General features: G+C 33.0%; 1 long non-coding RNA gene across 1 annotated transcript; it reads left to right on the top strand.

The window, feature by feature from the left end:
- Window positions 1-4,014: 4,014 nt before the first annotated feature.
- On the top strand, window positions 4,015-9,262 carry LOC146997225 (uncharacterized). Its single transcript, XR_015041218.1, has 4 exons — window positions 4,015-4,139; window positions 5,173-5,282; window positions 7,375-7,417; window positions 8,980-9,262. It is a non-coding gene; the product is annotated as an uncharacterized LOC146997225 (long non-coding RNA).
- Window positions 9,263-15,525: the final 6,263 nt, after the last annotated feature.

Genomic DNA, 15,525 nt, shown 5'->3' with positions numbered 1-15,525 from the left:
TTCTACTTTATTCCATTTGAATCAACGAGTCGGCCGAGACCGGATAGTCATCGGTCGTGACGGGCTTTTCGGTCATTTCACCCGTGTACAACAACGTCATGTCAGGATCGGGGAGGGCTTTTAATTTTCGGTCTTCCCAGTAAGCTGAACGAGGATGCGTGACGAGAATTCTAAAAAACAATTTCATGTCGCGCTCGGTCCAAATTTCATAGACTGAGGTGAGGAGGGGGATACCTTCCTGATGCTGCGTTGCATCAAAAACAGCTTCTCGTCCATCTATTTTATATCGCGCTCAATGTTCCGGTACAATACGACTCAGCTCTTGAACTTCAAGTCGAAGGGTTAATCCAGCCGGTAAAATCTCTTCATAGGCTTCTTCTTTGGGTACGCATACGTGATACCCGTACAGAGTGGCTCGAATTCCTTCTGTGGAGGAAGAAGGACAAAAGACAAAAGGTTGACGCCAATTACAAGTGGCGTATAATACGGAATCGGGAATAAATCGTCCCGATCGTATGCGATGGCCTTCACGACACGTTTCGGGAACGCTATAAGTCGAAGCCTGTTTCACGAATCGCTGCGACCAAAATTTCAAACCTTGCCGTCGAACGCGTTTCTTTCGAATTTTTCCCTTTTCGAAAAGACACATGTGAGGAGAAGTGGGTAAATAAATAGCTGTTTTCAATTGTTTGAGGAATGGGTACGGCGTGCAGTCGGGATGAGAACAAATATTATAGCCGGGAATATAAACTTCTTCGTTGGTTTCGTCACAAGAGGCACGAGGTTCATGATCAAGAGTCGTCCAGGGCCGAATCCAATTCGCAACGATCGATAAATGATCGAATTTAAACACATCGAGATGCCAATACTGAAACGCACCGGGGATGCGCGGTCGACATTCATTTCCGTCAAAAAATGTTTGAGGAGGACACGTTTGAATTTCCCTCCGAGCGCAATCAAAATATTGATCGCTCGTATCGCCTATCACGAGTTTCGACGACGACGACTTATCCTCACAAGCCCATTCAACCGTATATTGATCCGACACTCGATAGCCTGGTTCTAGAACCGTACGTTTTCGGGTTGGATCACACGTGTAAGCTACAGCTCGATCCAAGGATGTTGAAAATGGATAGGACGGGAGATGTTTCGTATACTCGTGAGCGGGAACGACAGTTTCTTTCGAGATCGGTTGAACATTTTCACAGCAAAGAGGCGGTTGGCATGTTTGGGACGTTTCGTCGTACACCATCGGTAAATGGAATAAGGCATCGCCGGTCCATGTGTCCCAGGAAAGAGGACAGGATACAGTGTCGCGAACCATTCCGTTTTCACAAATCGCGTAACCCGGAGAGTACAGAAAAGATCCTTTTTGGACGATGGGGAGAGGTCGTTGCGTATTATCCGGAAATCCGTCGCAGAGATCAGACACGCATCGCCGATAATGTGTCGAATATTTTTCTCCGGGCGGACATCGAATCATTTTCGGTCGATGGCCACGACACTCGATATACGTCACCTCGTCAACCGGAAAATGTTGACCGTCTTCACAGTAAGATACGAAATGTTTTCGCGAAGTGCAAGCGTCGTAGTAGAAAAATGTCTTGGGCAGACAGGCGATTCGAATCGGTTGTTCGTTCTGGCATTCGTAATAAAAACGTCGATTGGTTGGATCGGGTAAAACCGATCCGTCATGCTGATCGATGCAGGGATTGAGGGGAATGCAGGTAGAAGGAGAATGTTCTTCTTGACACATGAGCACGTCTAGAACACGACCGTGCCGACATCGATAATAATAATACATCATGGACTTTTCGCGGGGTACAAAACTCTGCGATCGTAATAAAAACAGGTAGAGGTTTTTCCCCGTTGCGGGGAGCTGAGTATCATCGGGCTGTCCAAAACACTCATCTTTTTCCCAAATCCGTCCTTCCGCGAAATAATATTCGGGTGGGAGAGGAAACGTCCATGTTTTTCCCGTGGAGGTGTGAAACGAAACCTCGTTGTCGTTTGAGGTCTCGATCTGATATTGGAAACGCGTCGTTGTCGTCGGAGGAGAAGAAGGAACTTTCGGGGACGGGACCGAAAAATTATAGAAATACAAGTAGCAGTAGTATAAACCCAAAACGAATAAAAGTATGACGAGCATCCAGCCTTTATTCATGAACGAGATGTGCCAATTATGGAAAGAGCAAAGAATTCCGAAAAAGGACGCACAGCTTGTTGTTCCCAACCGAATTATCGACATTTTTTAAAACAAGATCGCGCGTTGGATGAAATGCCGGCTCTGTATTGCGAATGTTTATCCTGTCAAAAAAAAAGAAAGATCTTGGCGCGATAAAAAAGTAAGTCAGAATGGATTCGTATCGTCTAACCCGACGTTATTTTCGTCAATTGCAACGGCTTCAGTTCCTCTCGCAAATGCGGCAACGCGATTGGTATCATCATATCGTCATCCAATACGTGATGGATCCCCAAAAAGGACGCCATTTCACACTTTTTCATCCGGCTATGGATACCCATACAGAAGAGTCGCTGGTCTTCTTTGGAAAACGTCGCTTGTTTCTCACGTTTATGTTGAACCCAGGCAGCACGTCTCCAAAAATATACGTATAATTTTGGTGAAATAAGGGTATGGTATTTTTTGCACGTTACTTTTACGAAATTTATACGAATAAAAAAGGCTGAAGTTACTGTTGGCTCTTGATCGTTATTTTCCACACGTTATTTTTACGAAAATTATACGAATCCGAATGTACTGATAAAACTACCGCCATGATGGTATATTTTATTCGTCACTTTTACGCATATTATACGAATCCGAATGTTCTGAAAGAAACTACTGCCTTTATGGTATATTTCATTCGTCACTTTTACGGATATTATACGAAGTCTAAAAAGATTGAAAATGAAGTTTATTAATTCAAAATATTTAGTGTATTTCTGGCATTTCACTTTGTTTTCCTTGTCCACGAACATGAAAAAAGGGGCATTCATATATGAGGCTAAAATTTTTCTATAAATTTTAACATGTGAGCTAAATCTTTACGTGCATTTTTACAAAAAATTATATTTTCTTAATTCAAACATCTTCAAAATAACTTATTTATTTTCTTATATCAAATTTGTTATTTTTATTCATATCAACACTCACATTAATTTACACAATTTAATTTCTTTTATGAAAATCCTATTACCCATTCAACAGGAATAAGCTGTATATTAAATTTGTGTACTTACTGAGTTTGGTACAATACTCGCCTTATTTTATTTAGCAAATGTGGGAAATTAAATTGGAATAAGACTCGCAAATCTTTCATGTCGAGGAATAGAATAATAAATACAGCATAAGATGCTCGAAAACGTTTAACTTCTTGAACAATAGTTTAATGTAGACCAAAGGATCATTAATTATAATCAAAGATATACTAATATTTTTATTTAATAATAATAATAATAACTCTACGAAATTGCAAGCTGAATCCTGATATTTTACATATATTTCAGTTCCTTTAATCTTTGTTATAAAAATCATATGAGGCTAATTTTTTTTTATTTTGTTTAATGTAAGGAAAAAATGATATAGCGATTTTAGTAATTTTTATATGAGGAAAAAATTAATAAATTATTATATTATATTTTATATTTTTCCTGAAACAGTTAAAGACATTCTTAATATGGAGATCTACAGAATAAGTACAAGGGTCCAGTTAAATGAACTCAAAATTTGCATAGTTAATTTATTTTACGCTAACTTATAAAAATTAACCGGATTTACGATCATACACTGAGCATGCGCATACACGGACATTTCTATTTTTCGTAGAAAAATTGAATTATTACCTTAATGCAGAGATGCTGTGAATATAAATTTATATAATGCAAAAGTAAGTTTATTTCATATGCTAATTTAGAGGCTTTCTTAATATGTTTAATTATAAAGAAAAAAAAAAAGCGTTGCAATTCTTGTTCACTGACCAATGGCAAAGCAGACACTTTCTACTTCCGGTTGTGGCGGGATATTTGTGAAGTCAGCACTCAGCAATGGCGGTCGAAAAGAATGGTAAAGACGCAAAGAATACTGTTTGTTCGTGGATTGGCGTTTGTGACTGAATCCATCGAAGTTATATTTGAAGAAAGTAAGTGAATATTTTATATTTTCAGTGTTTAATACTCGTACTTTCTTCACCTATATAAAATTTTATAAATAGCGTCTGTGTAGGAAATGTGATTTTCCATGTGTTGTTCTTTTGTGTACGTGCCTAATGATTCATTTTTAGGATTTGGTACTGTTAAATTTTGCACTAGTCTGTTTCTTACTGTTTGTGTCACTCCTTTTTGTATGTGTCTCACCTTTTTATAGTTATATTATTTTTACTCAAATGTTTTAATATTTATCTTAAAGCATACTGTAATTAAGCAGGAAATAGCTTTTAATGGAAAAAGAAAGGCAATATTAACATGACTAATTGTTCAGAAATCTGTTATGGAAATGTTATCTACCTTATGCCAAAAAATAAAGCATGTAACTTTCATTTATTTATGAAATTCAAAATTTTTTATTTGCTTAGTGTTTTCCCTAAAAATAATTTAATTTCTTATTTTTGAATTTAGTTTTATAAATTTGCTTTAATATATAATCTTTACCTCAAAGATATTGTGCTATTAAAAAAGGAAATTTTATGCCATAGAAACACAGGTACTTTGTTCCAAATCTGTGTTCATTTTTTTTTTATATATATACTGAATTTTTATGCACTTGTAATTACTGAAATATATCCTTTCATGAATAATAAGTAAGTCCTAAGTCCTTTCATGAATGCATTTCTTTTTTGTTTGTTTGATTTTGTTGTTTTAAAAGATCTGCCATAGTTAAAGAAAGAAAATAAAGTACTATTTACTGCTTTACTTTCAGTTTTGAATAAATTTATTACTATTTACTGCAGCTTCAGGTTTCTCTAAACATAATTTTCAAAGTTAAAACTTGATAGTTATGTTGATTATTAGACTTGCATGAAAAAATTTATTGAAAAATCTTGTATTTTGATATAACTAGATAGTTAAAAAAATTAAAATTGTAAATGTGAAGAAATGCTTATATAAAACCAAGAAATTGTTTATATTTTTGTTGCTTTTTCCCTTGTAAATTAATTATATATATATATATTACAGTCTGGGGAGTCAGCACCTTGCTGAATTGTAGTAAATGAGACGTCCAATCTACTAGACCATCAAAGATGCAAATTTGGATTTTCTATTTCTTAGTTATTGAAATCATAATGGTATGTTTGTTTAAATTAGTACTGTTTATGAATGTGATAAAAATAAATTCTGATAAGCTAAGAAATGATTTATTTTCTATTAATTATAAACTGTAAATAATGTAACCAATTTTCTTCATAGTATTTACTAAACATTTTTTTTTTTTTTTTTTTTTTTTAAAGGTAGGTAGTACTATTTATACAATTCTTGCAGAGATACCAAGAAATAAAACATTTCAGGAATTTTCACTCAGTATATCCTGATTTGTAAAATCGTGTTGTTCAATGCCATATTACTTTTTCACAGGAAAGTAATTTTATTGATCTAACATCTGCATAAATCAAACTTTTTTAAGAATGATTACAGTTTCTAAGCTAACTTAAAATTTTCAGATTGTCCTGATACAGTTTCAGCTGGAAATGAAACTGAATTTTTGGATAGTGAAGATTTCATTTAAGAATTCTAATAAAACTGATTAATGTAAATCCTCTGCATTTAAAAATTCTAATAAAACTGATTATCCTCTGCATTAAAGAATTTTAATAAAACTGATTAATGTAAATCCTATGATTCATGTAGGTATTCTTCTGTTATCAGGACCAGATTCAGAAATGTATGTTTATATGCATGAATTTTTAAATGTAGGTGCTCGTGTGTGCATGTGTATATTCTTTATGTATGTATTTATGTGTATACTTATACACATATATATGTATATGTGTATACTTATACACATATATATACATATGTGTATACTTATACACATATATATACATGCATATACACATGCTTACATATCTACAGTGGAACCCCGAGATACGAGTTTAATTCGTTCCAGCATTCAACTGGTATAGCAAATTTCTCGTATCTAGAAACAAGCTTCCCTATTGAAAATAATGGAAATTCAATTAACCCACTCCCAGCCCCCAAAAATATCAACATTTTAATATTAAGTCAATTTTTCCTAATAAATAACACTGGTAAATAATATAACAATAGTTTAACTTTGTTACCAACATTTTAACTCCTTCTCATTAATCCACACCAACAACAGCTTCTCAACATCTAGGAGTACTTTTATGGTGCTTGGAAGAAACGATAATTCCTTTGGCTACATCAGGTTTTTTAATTTCTTCCTGCTTCTTCAGAATAGTATAGATTTTCGATGTTGAAAGGCCGCAAGTCTTCGCCAATTCCGTCACCATGCTTATGTTTATCTATGATTTCTTTCTTGATATCGACGGCCATGGCCTCCTTATTTTTCTTTGCAGCACTATCTGAGGCAACAATCTTCTTGTGAGGCATCTTGAAATAATTATTTTCACGTTAAATGACAAAACAATTAACTTACAAGTGCACAAACACGTATATAAAAGAACACTGAGTGATCTGTCGAGGGGATTCCCCGAGTTGAGCCGGATAGGGAAATGGCGCCACCCGTACCAACAGCCTGGCTCATTGCTCGTTACTCGAATTAATGCTCATATTTTGCTCATACTTTCCTCGTATCTCGAGGTTTCATTGTACATTTCTGAATCCCGTCCTAATAACAGAGGAGTATCTTTGCCAGTATTGCAACAGAGCTAGAATGAATTACTGTGTTAAATATGTGGAAAATGCATGCTTAAAGTACTGTTATTTTCTAAAAATATTCTGTATGTCTATTTTTTACAAGAAGAAAAAATAGCTAAAAGCTGTTAATTTACTCGTATTTATTAGTCCAAAGGGGCTTTGTCCCTAACGAACTATTGTTTTTGTTTTGCATTGGTTCACTATAAATATCTGTTTCACTTTTCAAACTGTTCCTACCAAATGTTAGAGTCCCTAGTGTGGGATTAATACTCTCTATCTTAGTGCCCTCTATAACCTATGTTAGGGTTAACCTGTATAACCTACAAGGATTGCCAGTTTAGGCGAGATATCTAGGTAGTCATCATAATACGTACCTTATTTTTTATTATTTTTAAATTAAATTGAAAGTAATAAACTAGTTTTCAAGAATGGAATTAAACTAGATTTGCATTCAACTCTGGTTTATTGTGTTAATGATGTTTTGCTGTAACAAATATGAATTTTTTGTTTGAGTATAATAATTTAAAATGTTTTTTCTAGAGAATGAAGTACTGCCACTAAGGTAAAGGTGCTAACTTGCAAGGTAATTTTCTATTCTGCATTAACTCAATCTTTATGTCCTGTTACAGATATATTGGCAGAAATAATGAAAACCTGACATTCAAAAAGAATAATAATGTTGAATAGTATATTAGATGGTTAACTGCGGTTTGGCAGCTCATTAATAATCTTATACATATTGAGTACGAATAACTTTGACAATTACCGGTATTTTCAATAGTATAAAATTAGGCAAGAAAGCAGCTTTAGCTTAGCACGGATTTTAAATACAACTCTCTTACCAGTATTGGTTTGACGAAGGTAAAATATAATTGAATTTAATAAGTTGGAAATACTGTCTGTCTTTCCATAAGTTAAAAAATAATTTCAAATAAAATTTCTTTTTTCAGTTTTTCATGTTATTTGTTTAATGTTATTGTAATCTGATTTATCATATTTAGTCACATATTCCATCCCTCTTTGCACTATAGTATATAATTCAAAGGACTTATCAGTTTCAGCAATATTTTTTTTACCAGTATACATTTTTACCATAACTCTGTTTCTAAATCATATCCTGAAAAATTAAGGAGTAAAGTACACAAAGAAGGAAAATATGCAAGTAAATAATGGCATTTAGTGTTGTTTATGTGTCTAATATTTGTACTAGATTGTATAAGTTATAAAATTCTATTAGCTTTTTTAAATTATTTTTTCACTGGATTATTTGCATACAAAGTTTGCAGCAAATATTTCCTGCAACAGAAGTGACAATTTTTATTTTGCCAAGACAGGAAATTTAGTTACTGTAAGCAGTAACTCTATTTTGAGATGTTAAACAGGAAGGCAAATTTTTGAATTTAAATTGATTTTTGAAGGAAGACTTCATTTAGTCTTGCTATCATTCTATGTGGCTCTTAACTTTTTTATGGTATTTATAATTTTATTGTTATTCAGCTTTCTGTTTGCTTAGAATGCACATGAATGTAGACTTGAAATATTTTATATTGCAAACTGAGATGTCATTGTTATCATAATTAAAGATTTTTGCTCTGATTTTGGAGGAATTTACTGATAATACTTTTGATTGTGTATTGGTTTCTGGTTTATTGAAATGTGTAAAATAGCCTGTTAATGCATATACGTATGTTAATGACATGTTTATGAAGTATTCTGTTATATGTATATAGTGTTGTGATTAGTTTTCTGCTTACTCTTTATTTAAGAAAAAGTTATCTGTAAGAAAGCGAATATTCTTTACTATATGTAGGAGTAAAATTGAAAAGGCTAATGCAATATAATTAATACAAAATTAAGTTTTATCTCAAGTACTTAAATACAAACATAGCCATTAAAGACTTTCTCAACCTCGCAGTTCTAAACAAATCTTAAGTATTTTTTACTTGAAATTATAGGCATTGTGTAAGGTATATAATTGAAGCTTACTGTGTGATAGTATGAAATTAAATTTTTAATTACTGAAATGTAAATTTTTAAATATGAAATAGTGCATTTTATATGCATCTTTTAATACTTCAACTATATTTAAAAACTGAAAACATCTGAAGTGTGAAATTATTACAAATTTTTCTTTTTCTTGTTTAGGAGCTGTTCTCAAAACATTGGGTGACAAAGAATTCACTTTTACAAAAATCAAGCAGGATATTAAAGACAGCGAACTATAGAACAAATATGGCGAAGCTGCATGAAGTCTATGTTGAATTTTATTATTGAAAAAAATATGCTCTTCAGATTTAATGTTAGTTTTTATTGTTTAACAGTAATTACAGTTTTCGAATACCTGTAAAATAAACCTAATTCTTAAATTAATTTCATGTGTATTTCTTTTGCAAGTATTACAGTTCATAATACTTCAAACAACTTGAAATTTTATACTTGTTAATTTATGTGGGATATGTTCATAATAATTTAAATAACTCATTGTCATCATATGAGCATAATCTAAAATGCACAGCATTTGACAACAAATTAATAAAGAATTAGCCAACTTCTAATTGCTTTCTTTTGTCCAGTTGCCTCTTTTTAAATCATTTAATACCATAAAGCTATTTGATGAAAAAAAATAATTGGTATGTCCACATCAACATGTACATTTATAATGATGTTATAGAAAACGTCACATGAGATAAATATTTAAAAACTTAAATATTCCTAAACAAATTAACTTTTTAAAATTTTATCTGGTATATAAGATAAAATAAAGAACATATTTAGGTAATTTTGAATTTGCATAATTTTATGAACTTATTTATGAAATTAACAGTTACATTGTAAAAGGGAACTTTTTAAAATACCTCAATAAAGCATTTCTTTTGTAGAGGTGACGCCCACCAGCGGCCGAGCGGTAAAGTCGCTGAACACTGGTAGTTCGGTCCGAGGTTCGAATCCCGCGAACGGGCTGGCTGCATGGGTGTTTTCGTGGTTTTCCCCATGTGTAACGTGTATACGAACCAGTTTCCCTTAGAAAGTCCTCCACGAAGGCATCCCTCCCCTTAGGCAGATAGCCCTAGTGTGCTTTGCCGTAATTAAATACACCATCACACACACACCTTTTGTAGAGGTGAACTTTTAGTACTGATCTAATATATTTATAAGATTTTAAACTGAAAAAGACAAAAATAATAGATTACAATACATTGCAAGATTGACTGATAAATGTAAAATTTTTACATATCATAATTATGTGTAATTAAAACAGAAGTTACTCGATTAACTTGCATGCAAATTAATATTTTCTTTAACATGTTTGGGATAAACTGAATTTTAATAAATAAATATGTATAGATTTGTGTATTATCTGAAGATATGAATGAAATATTTGTGACATTAAACATTCATCTTCAAGGAAAATAAAATCAACTTGGTAAACTATTGGAAAAGGTAAGTTTTCTACAACTTCCTGGTCTATATTTAACAATTTTAAAATTTAGGACACTCATTCAAATAATGTAAACGTATGATGTTTTCTTTTGTGCTACATTCGTTTACTGAATTTGTTAATTAACTATATTGTACTGTAGATGGAAATTAACGTAGATATTCCCTGTATTTTATGGTACAAAAACTTATATATTTGATAATAATTGACCTAAATCTTCCCTATGTTTTCTTTGCATATACGAATGACTTTGGTAAAAATTTAGTCCGATGTCTTCTCCTCTTTACTGTGTATAAGTGCACATTTTTGGTAAAAAATTTGCATAAATCTCCAATTACCTATTTACTGCATTTTTCGTAAAATGTGCTTATTTTAATCTTATTTTTTATATAAATCTATGCAAAAATGTTCTGCATATTATGATTAAAAGATAAAATTATTTAATATCAAATTTTTACATATCCACCTTTTAGGTATGTACAGCAATATGGAATATATATAACTGGAAAATTTAAATGCAAAAAAATTAATTTCTATTAAAAAATTACATGACACTAAAAGGCTGAAAATCACTTTTAATATTTCATTTCAAAGTGACTACAAAATATGCAATAAATTTTGTAAACCTCAGTTCTATGTTTTAAATCAATTAATGCTATTGTTCATTTACATGGCATAAGAAAATCCTTCAGAAAAGCAAATAATTTATTTAAAGTGTTATTTAGTAATGAAGAATTTAGTAAACAACTGTTTGCTACAGTTTTTACTAAATTTAAATTTATGAAATGAATTTAGTAAACAAAAATGCAAATGAACAATGGCATTAATTGATTTAAAACACAGAATTGATGTTTATGAAATTTATTGCATATTTTATAGTCACTTTGAAATGAAATATTAAAAGTCATTTTCAGCCTTTAAGTGTTACGTAATTTTTTAATAGAAATTTTTTTTTTTTTTTTTTTTTTGCATTTACTAGTGCATTTAAATTTTCTAGTTATATATATTCCATATTGCTGTACATAACTGAAAGGCAGATATGTAAGAATTTGATATAAAAATTATTTTACTTTTTAATCATAGCATACAGAAAGTTTTTGCATAGATTTATATAAAAAAAAATATGAGATTAAAATAAGTACATTTTATGAAAAATGCAGTGAAAAGGTAAATGGAGATTTATGCAAATTTTTTACCAAAAAATGTGCATTTATACACAGTAAAGTGGAGAATACATCGGATTAAATTTTTACCAGTCATTCGCATATGCAAAGAAAATATAAGGAAGATTTAGGTCAATTACTATCAAATATATACGTTTTTGTACCGTAAATTACGGGAAATATGTACGTTAATTTCTATCAAATATATACGTTTTTGTACCGTAAAATACGGGGAATATCTACCTTAATTTTTACCTAATATATACGTTTATATACAGTAAAAAATCGGGGAAATTTACGTAAATTTTTACTAAATATATACGCATACGTGAAGCAAAAAATTGAGATTTACGTATATGCGATAAATATACGTAAATTTTTACTAAAAATATACGTAAATCCCTGAAATTTACGTATATTATACGTAAAAGTTGCGAATCAACAGTAGTCTCTCGCGTAAATATACCTAAATTTTACGTAAAAGTTACGTATAGTATAACGTAAAAATATACGTAAATATTTAGTAATTGCCACTGGACACTTTTTATGATATTTTTACGTTCATCTTGAACGTTTTTTATACGAAAGGCCATTCGTAAATTGCACGTATTTTTCTCGTGCAATTTACGAATGCATGCTGCCTGGGAAACGGATCGTTCACCAAGGTTTGAATGCCGAACAACGGTTACAACCGAACGCGTTATTGCCTCTCAAATCGCTCGACGATCCCGTCTATGAAACACAACGCAAGGCTATTCAAAATATTTGGGAGGTCGATGCTCATTGGTATACTACGGAGAATAAAAACGATATTGCCGTGAAGAATGCCGTGAAGATAGCCATTGCGATTGTTCTCAGCTCTGTGAAACAAATCCCACGTTTTACGAAAAACTCACACTTTCTGATAAAACATGGAATCATCTCGAACCGGGTACTTATTGTATTCCCCAAGGAATCCGGACCGCTTGCCTTTCTTCCTCGGAAATTCCCATTTTTTCGGCCTCGGGATGGCTCTGTGCTCCTCGTTCCTCTTTTACCCATCCCTGTCAGCATCCAGAAGCCCGTGATCCTTCTCTCAATGTTTTAATAGATCGTCGAACCCAACAACCCGCTCAAGAAGTAGCCGATTATTACGAAATGTTAGAAGATGGATCGTTCCGATACCAGTGTCAATGCCATTCTTTAGATCGACGAGGTAATCGAATGATTCAAACGTCTCCGTGGGTCTGTTCTGTCGATTACTGCGTTCGAGATTTGTGGAACGTGCCCGGACTAGGATGGGACGCCGAACGACACGTCTGTGAATGTGGACCCTACGTGCATCAAGTCCTGGGCGATCTATCTTCCCCCTGTGTTTTGGAATATACACACATAGACGAAAAGCATAGGTTAACGGGAAAACGAGAATGTATGACCGACCAATCTGTTGAATTCCGACCGATTTATTGTCCAGAGAATCAGTCGGTGTTACGGTTCACAAAACGGGTCTTGCGAGGCAACACAGCGTACGATTATGTCATTGTACATGGAACAAGTGTTCCTAAAATTTCGAGAGGTCAAGAATGACATCTCATTTCAAACGAATCGAGAAAAACTTTCAAACGGACCAAGAATTGAGTCGGTTTGAAAAGGAAGACGAAAGCCCCAAAGAGGAAGGATGGTCGAAGAGACAAACGTTCGCCATTCATTTACTACTGGTAACGGCGGGTCCTACGATTCTTTTCGCTTTACTGGGCAACGTATTGAAGATTCATTATTATGTCGTCTGTTTAATTCTATTATTTTACTTTGGAGCTCTGGCCTATTTGATACGATACCGATTTCAGTGGCTATTGCAAGCTTTTAAAGAAAGCCAGAAATATATTCGTTGAATATGGGACTTGAAGAGTGGATGATATAAAAAAACTTTGAAAAACAATGAAGAGGGAGAAGAGTAATAAAAAAGGAAGAAGCAATAATTTAACCATGGCGATGGATCCTGTACTTATTCACCTATCTCCCAAAAATTCTGAAGGTAAAGAGTTAGATTTGGAAATATGGATAAACCCCGATGATACGGATGACAAGATTATAGAAATACATCGTCATGATCGCAAAGACAAAACGAAAGAATTTGAACCCTGTTGTCAAAATCCTTTTTTAACTCCCGTTATCCTCCAACGTAGAGAAAATGTAAAGAATAAGACGATAGATAAAACATTAGAATTGACCAAAGAAGCCATCCACATGTTGAAAGAAGTCTTTTCGGGAAATGGAGAATTCAGTATAATGGAATTTGATGCATCGTCCACTGAGGTAAGAGCTGATTTTAGACAGCCGACCAAAGAACCTGAAGTTGAGAAAGCAACAAGTTGTCAAGGTCGTAAACATAAGAAAAGAGTTAATAAAAAGAAATAATACATTTAAAAAGACCTTCCCATCCTTCTATGAATTTCTTGAACAATGAACTGTTTTCACGAGACTCAATCCACATGTTTGCTGGATCTAAAGAGAATCTTGAGAGAGACATGGCTTAAACTGTTTCCAGGAGAGTTGAAGTGCAGGCTATTTCAACAGCACAGAGGGATCTGAATCAAAACTTGAAATGCTGAAATATATAGAAGAGAAATTCCATTCTTAAAAAAAAACTGGGATGTCTTGTCAATCGAATCAGGTGAAAAAAATTCTAAAGGCTTAAAAAAAAAAAAAAAAACTTTTTGTTAATTTTTATCATGTCTTTAGACATGATAAAAATTAACTCTACCCTCCTTTTTGTTTTGAATGATGTCTCAACTTTCCTAAAAATAGATTTCTAAGAATGAATCATACTTTCAATGAAGTCTATTGTTTACAAACATGTGTAGACAATATATTGACATCATTCAAAACGAAAAGGAGGGTAGAGTTAATTTTTATCATGTCTAAAAAACATGATAAAAATTAACAAAAAGTTTTTTTTTTTTTTTTTTTTTTTTTTTTTTTTTTTTTTTTTAAGGCTAAAGAATTTTTTCTCCCAGCTCTCAAAAATATTTACGTTGTCTCGATACCTCTACCTACTTTTATTTTCCCCCTCCCCCTCTCTTAGTATATAAATGGTTGAAAAAGAAATCGGGGTTCATTCTGTTTCGTAAAAAGATAGCGAACACATGGCAACGGATAACTTAGTCATTTCATGTGAAGAAGATCCCTTTGAGGATATTCCAGATACGGAACCCACTTTCTATGGACAATTTTCACCCGTTTTTAGAGTACCGAAAAAGTATCCTTCTCCAACTCATTCTTTGGAAATACTGTCTTCTCCTCCCTCGTCATCCACTCATCAGCGCTCTAGAAAGAAGAAGAAGTCCTCACAGACCAAGCTCCACCAAAAAATTGTTGGTGTGTTGGCTGTCACCTCTGATGGATATACTCTTACGAACTGCGTCCGGTTTATAGCCAGAGACCTGAAAACACATACGAAGGAATTTATTCGGCAGTTGAATGCGGATCTGGAACGACTTCATATTGAAAAACTCTACGTGGCGAATGAACCCACTCGAGAAAAAATTCATCAAAAGGTACATCTCAAGTTTTTATGGACTGTTATTTACAAACCTCAACATCGTCAGCCACAGCAATGTCCATCTTGTCGATCGAAATCTTGTCATCGATTTAATGCCATGCTAGCGCTCCAACAATTAGTGAAATTTGCTGTTCATAAATGTATTCATTGAGTGGATAGGTAATCAAGGAATTTTTCTCTCTTTTTCCTTTTTTCAGATGATCCAGAGAAACAAATACTCTACTTCATATGGTTTAGTGGTAAAGACCTCATCAGGACAGGTGGTGATGATTCATCGAAAAATGCCATACTGTTTTCAAAATTATTTAATTCAGCTTTTAAAAAATAAACGTATCGAACCACCCTTCGATTTGGAAAAAATATCGGTGCTTCAAGATGAATTTGAAAACCATATTTATCCGACTCTCCATCCCAATTTACAAGACGATTATGATCGGTACAAGGCTAAATTAGCTTATGAAGATGAATGGGATTTCCTGCATGGACAAATGGATAAAAGACGCTTCAAGAAAGACGACGACCCTCGATTCAAATGGTTCAGAGTCGCG

Source organism: Stegodyphus dumicola, chromosome 5 (assembly GCF_044657685.1).
Source record: "Stegodyphus dumicola isolate Sdum_Otavi_A_Nest chromosome 5, ASM4465768v1".
NCBI classification, from domain to species: domain Eukaryota; kingdom Metazoa; phylum Arthropoda; class Arachnida; order Araneae; family Eresidae; genus Stegodyphus; species Stegodyphus dumicola.
The sequence above is the reverse complement of the archived record's forward strand: the minus strand, read 5'-3'. Positions and strand labels throughout refer to the sequence as shown.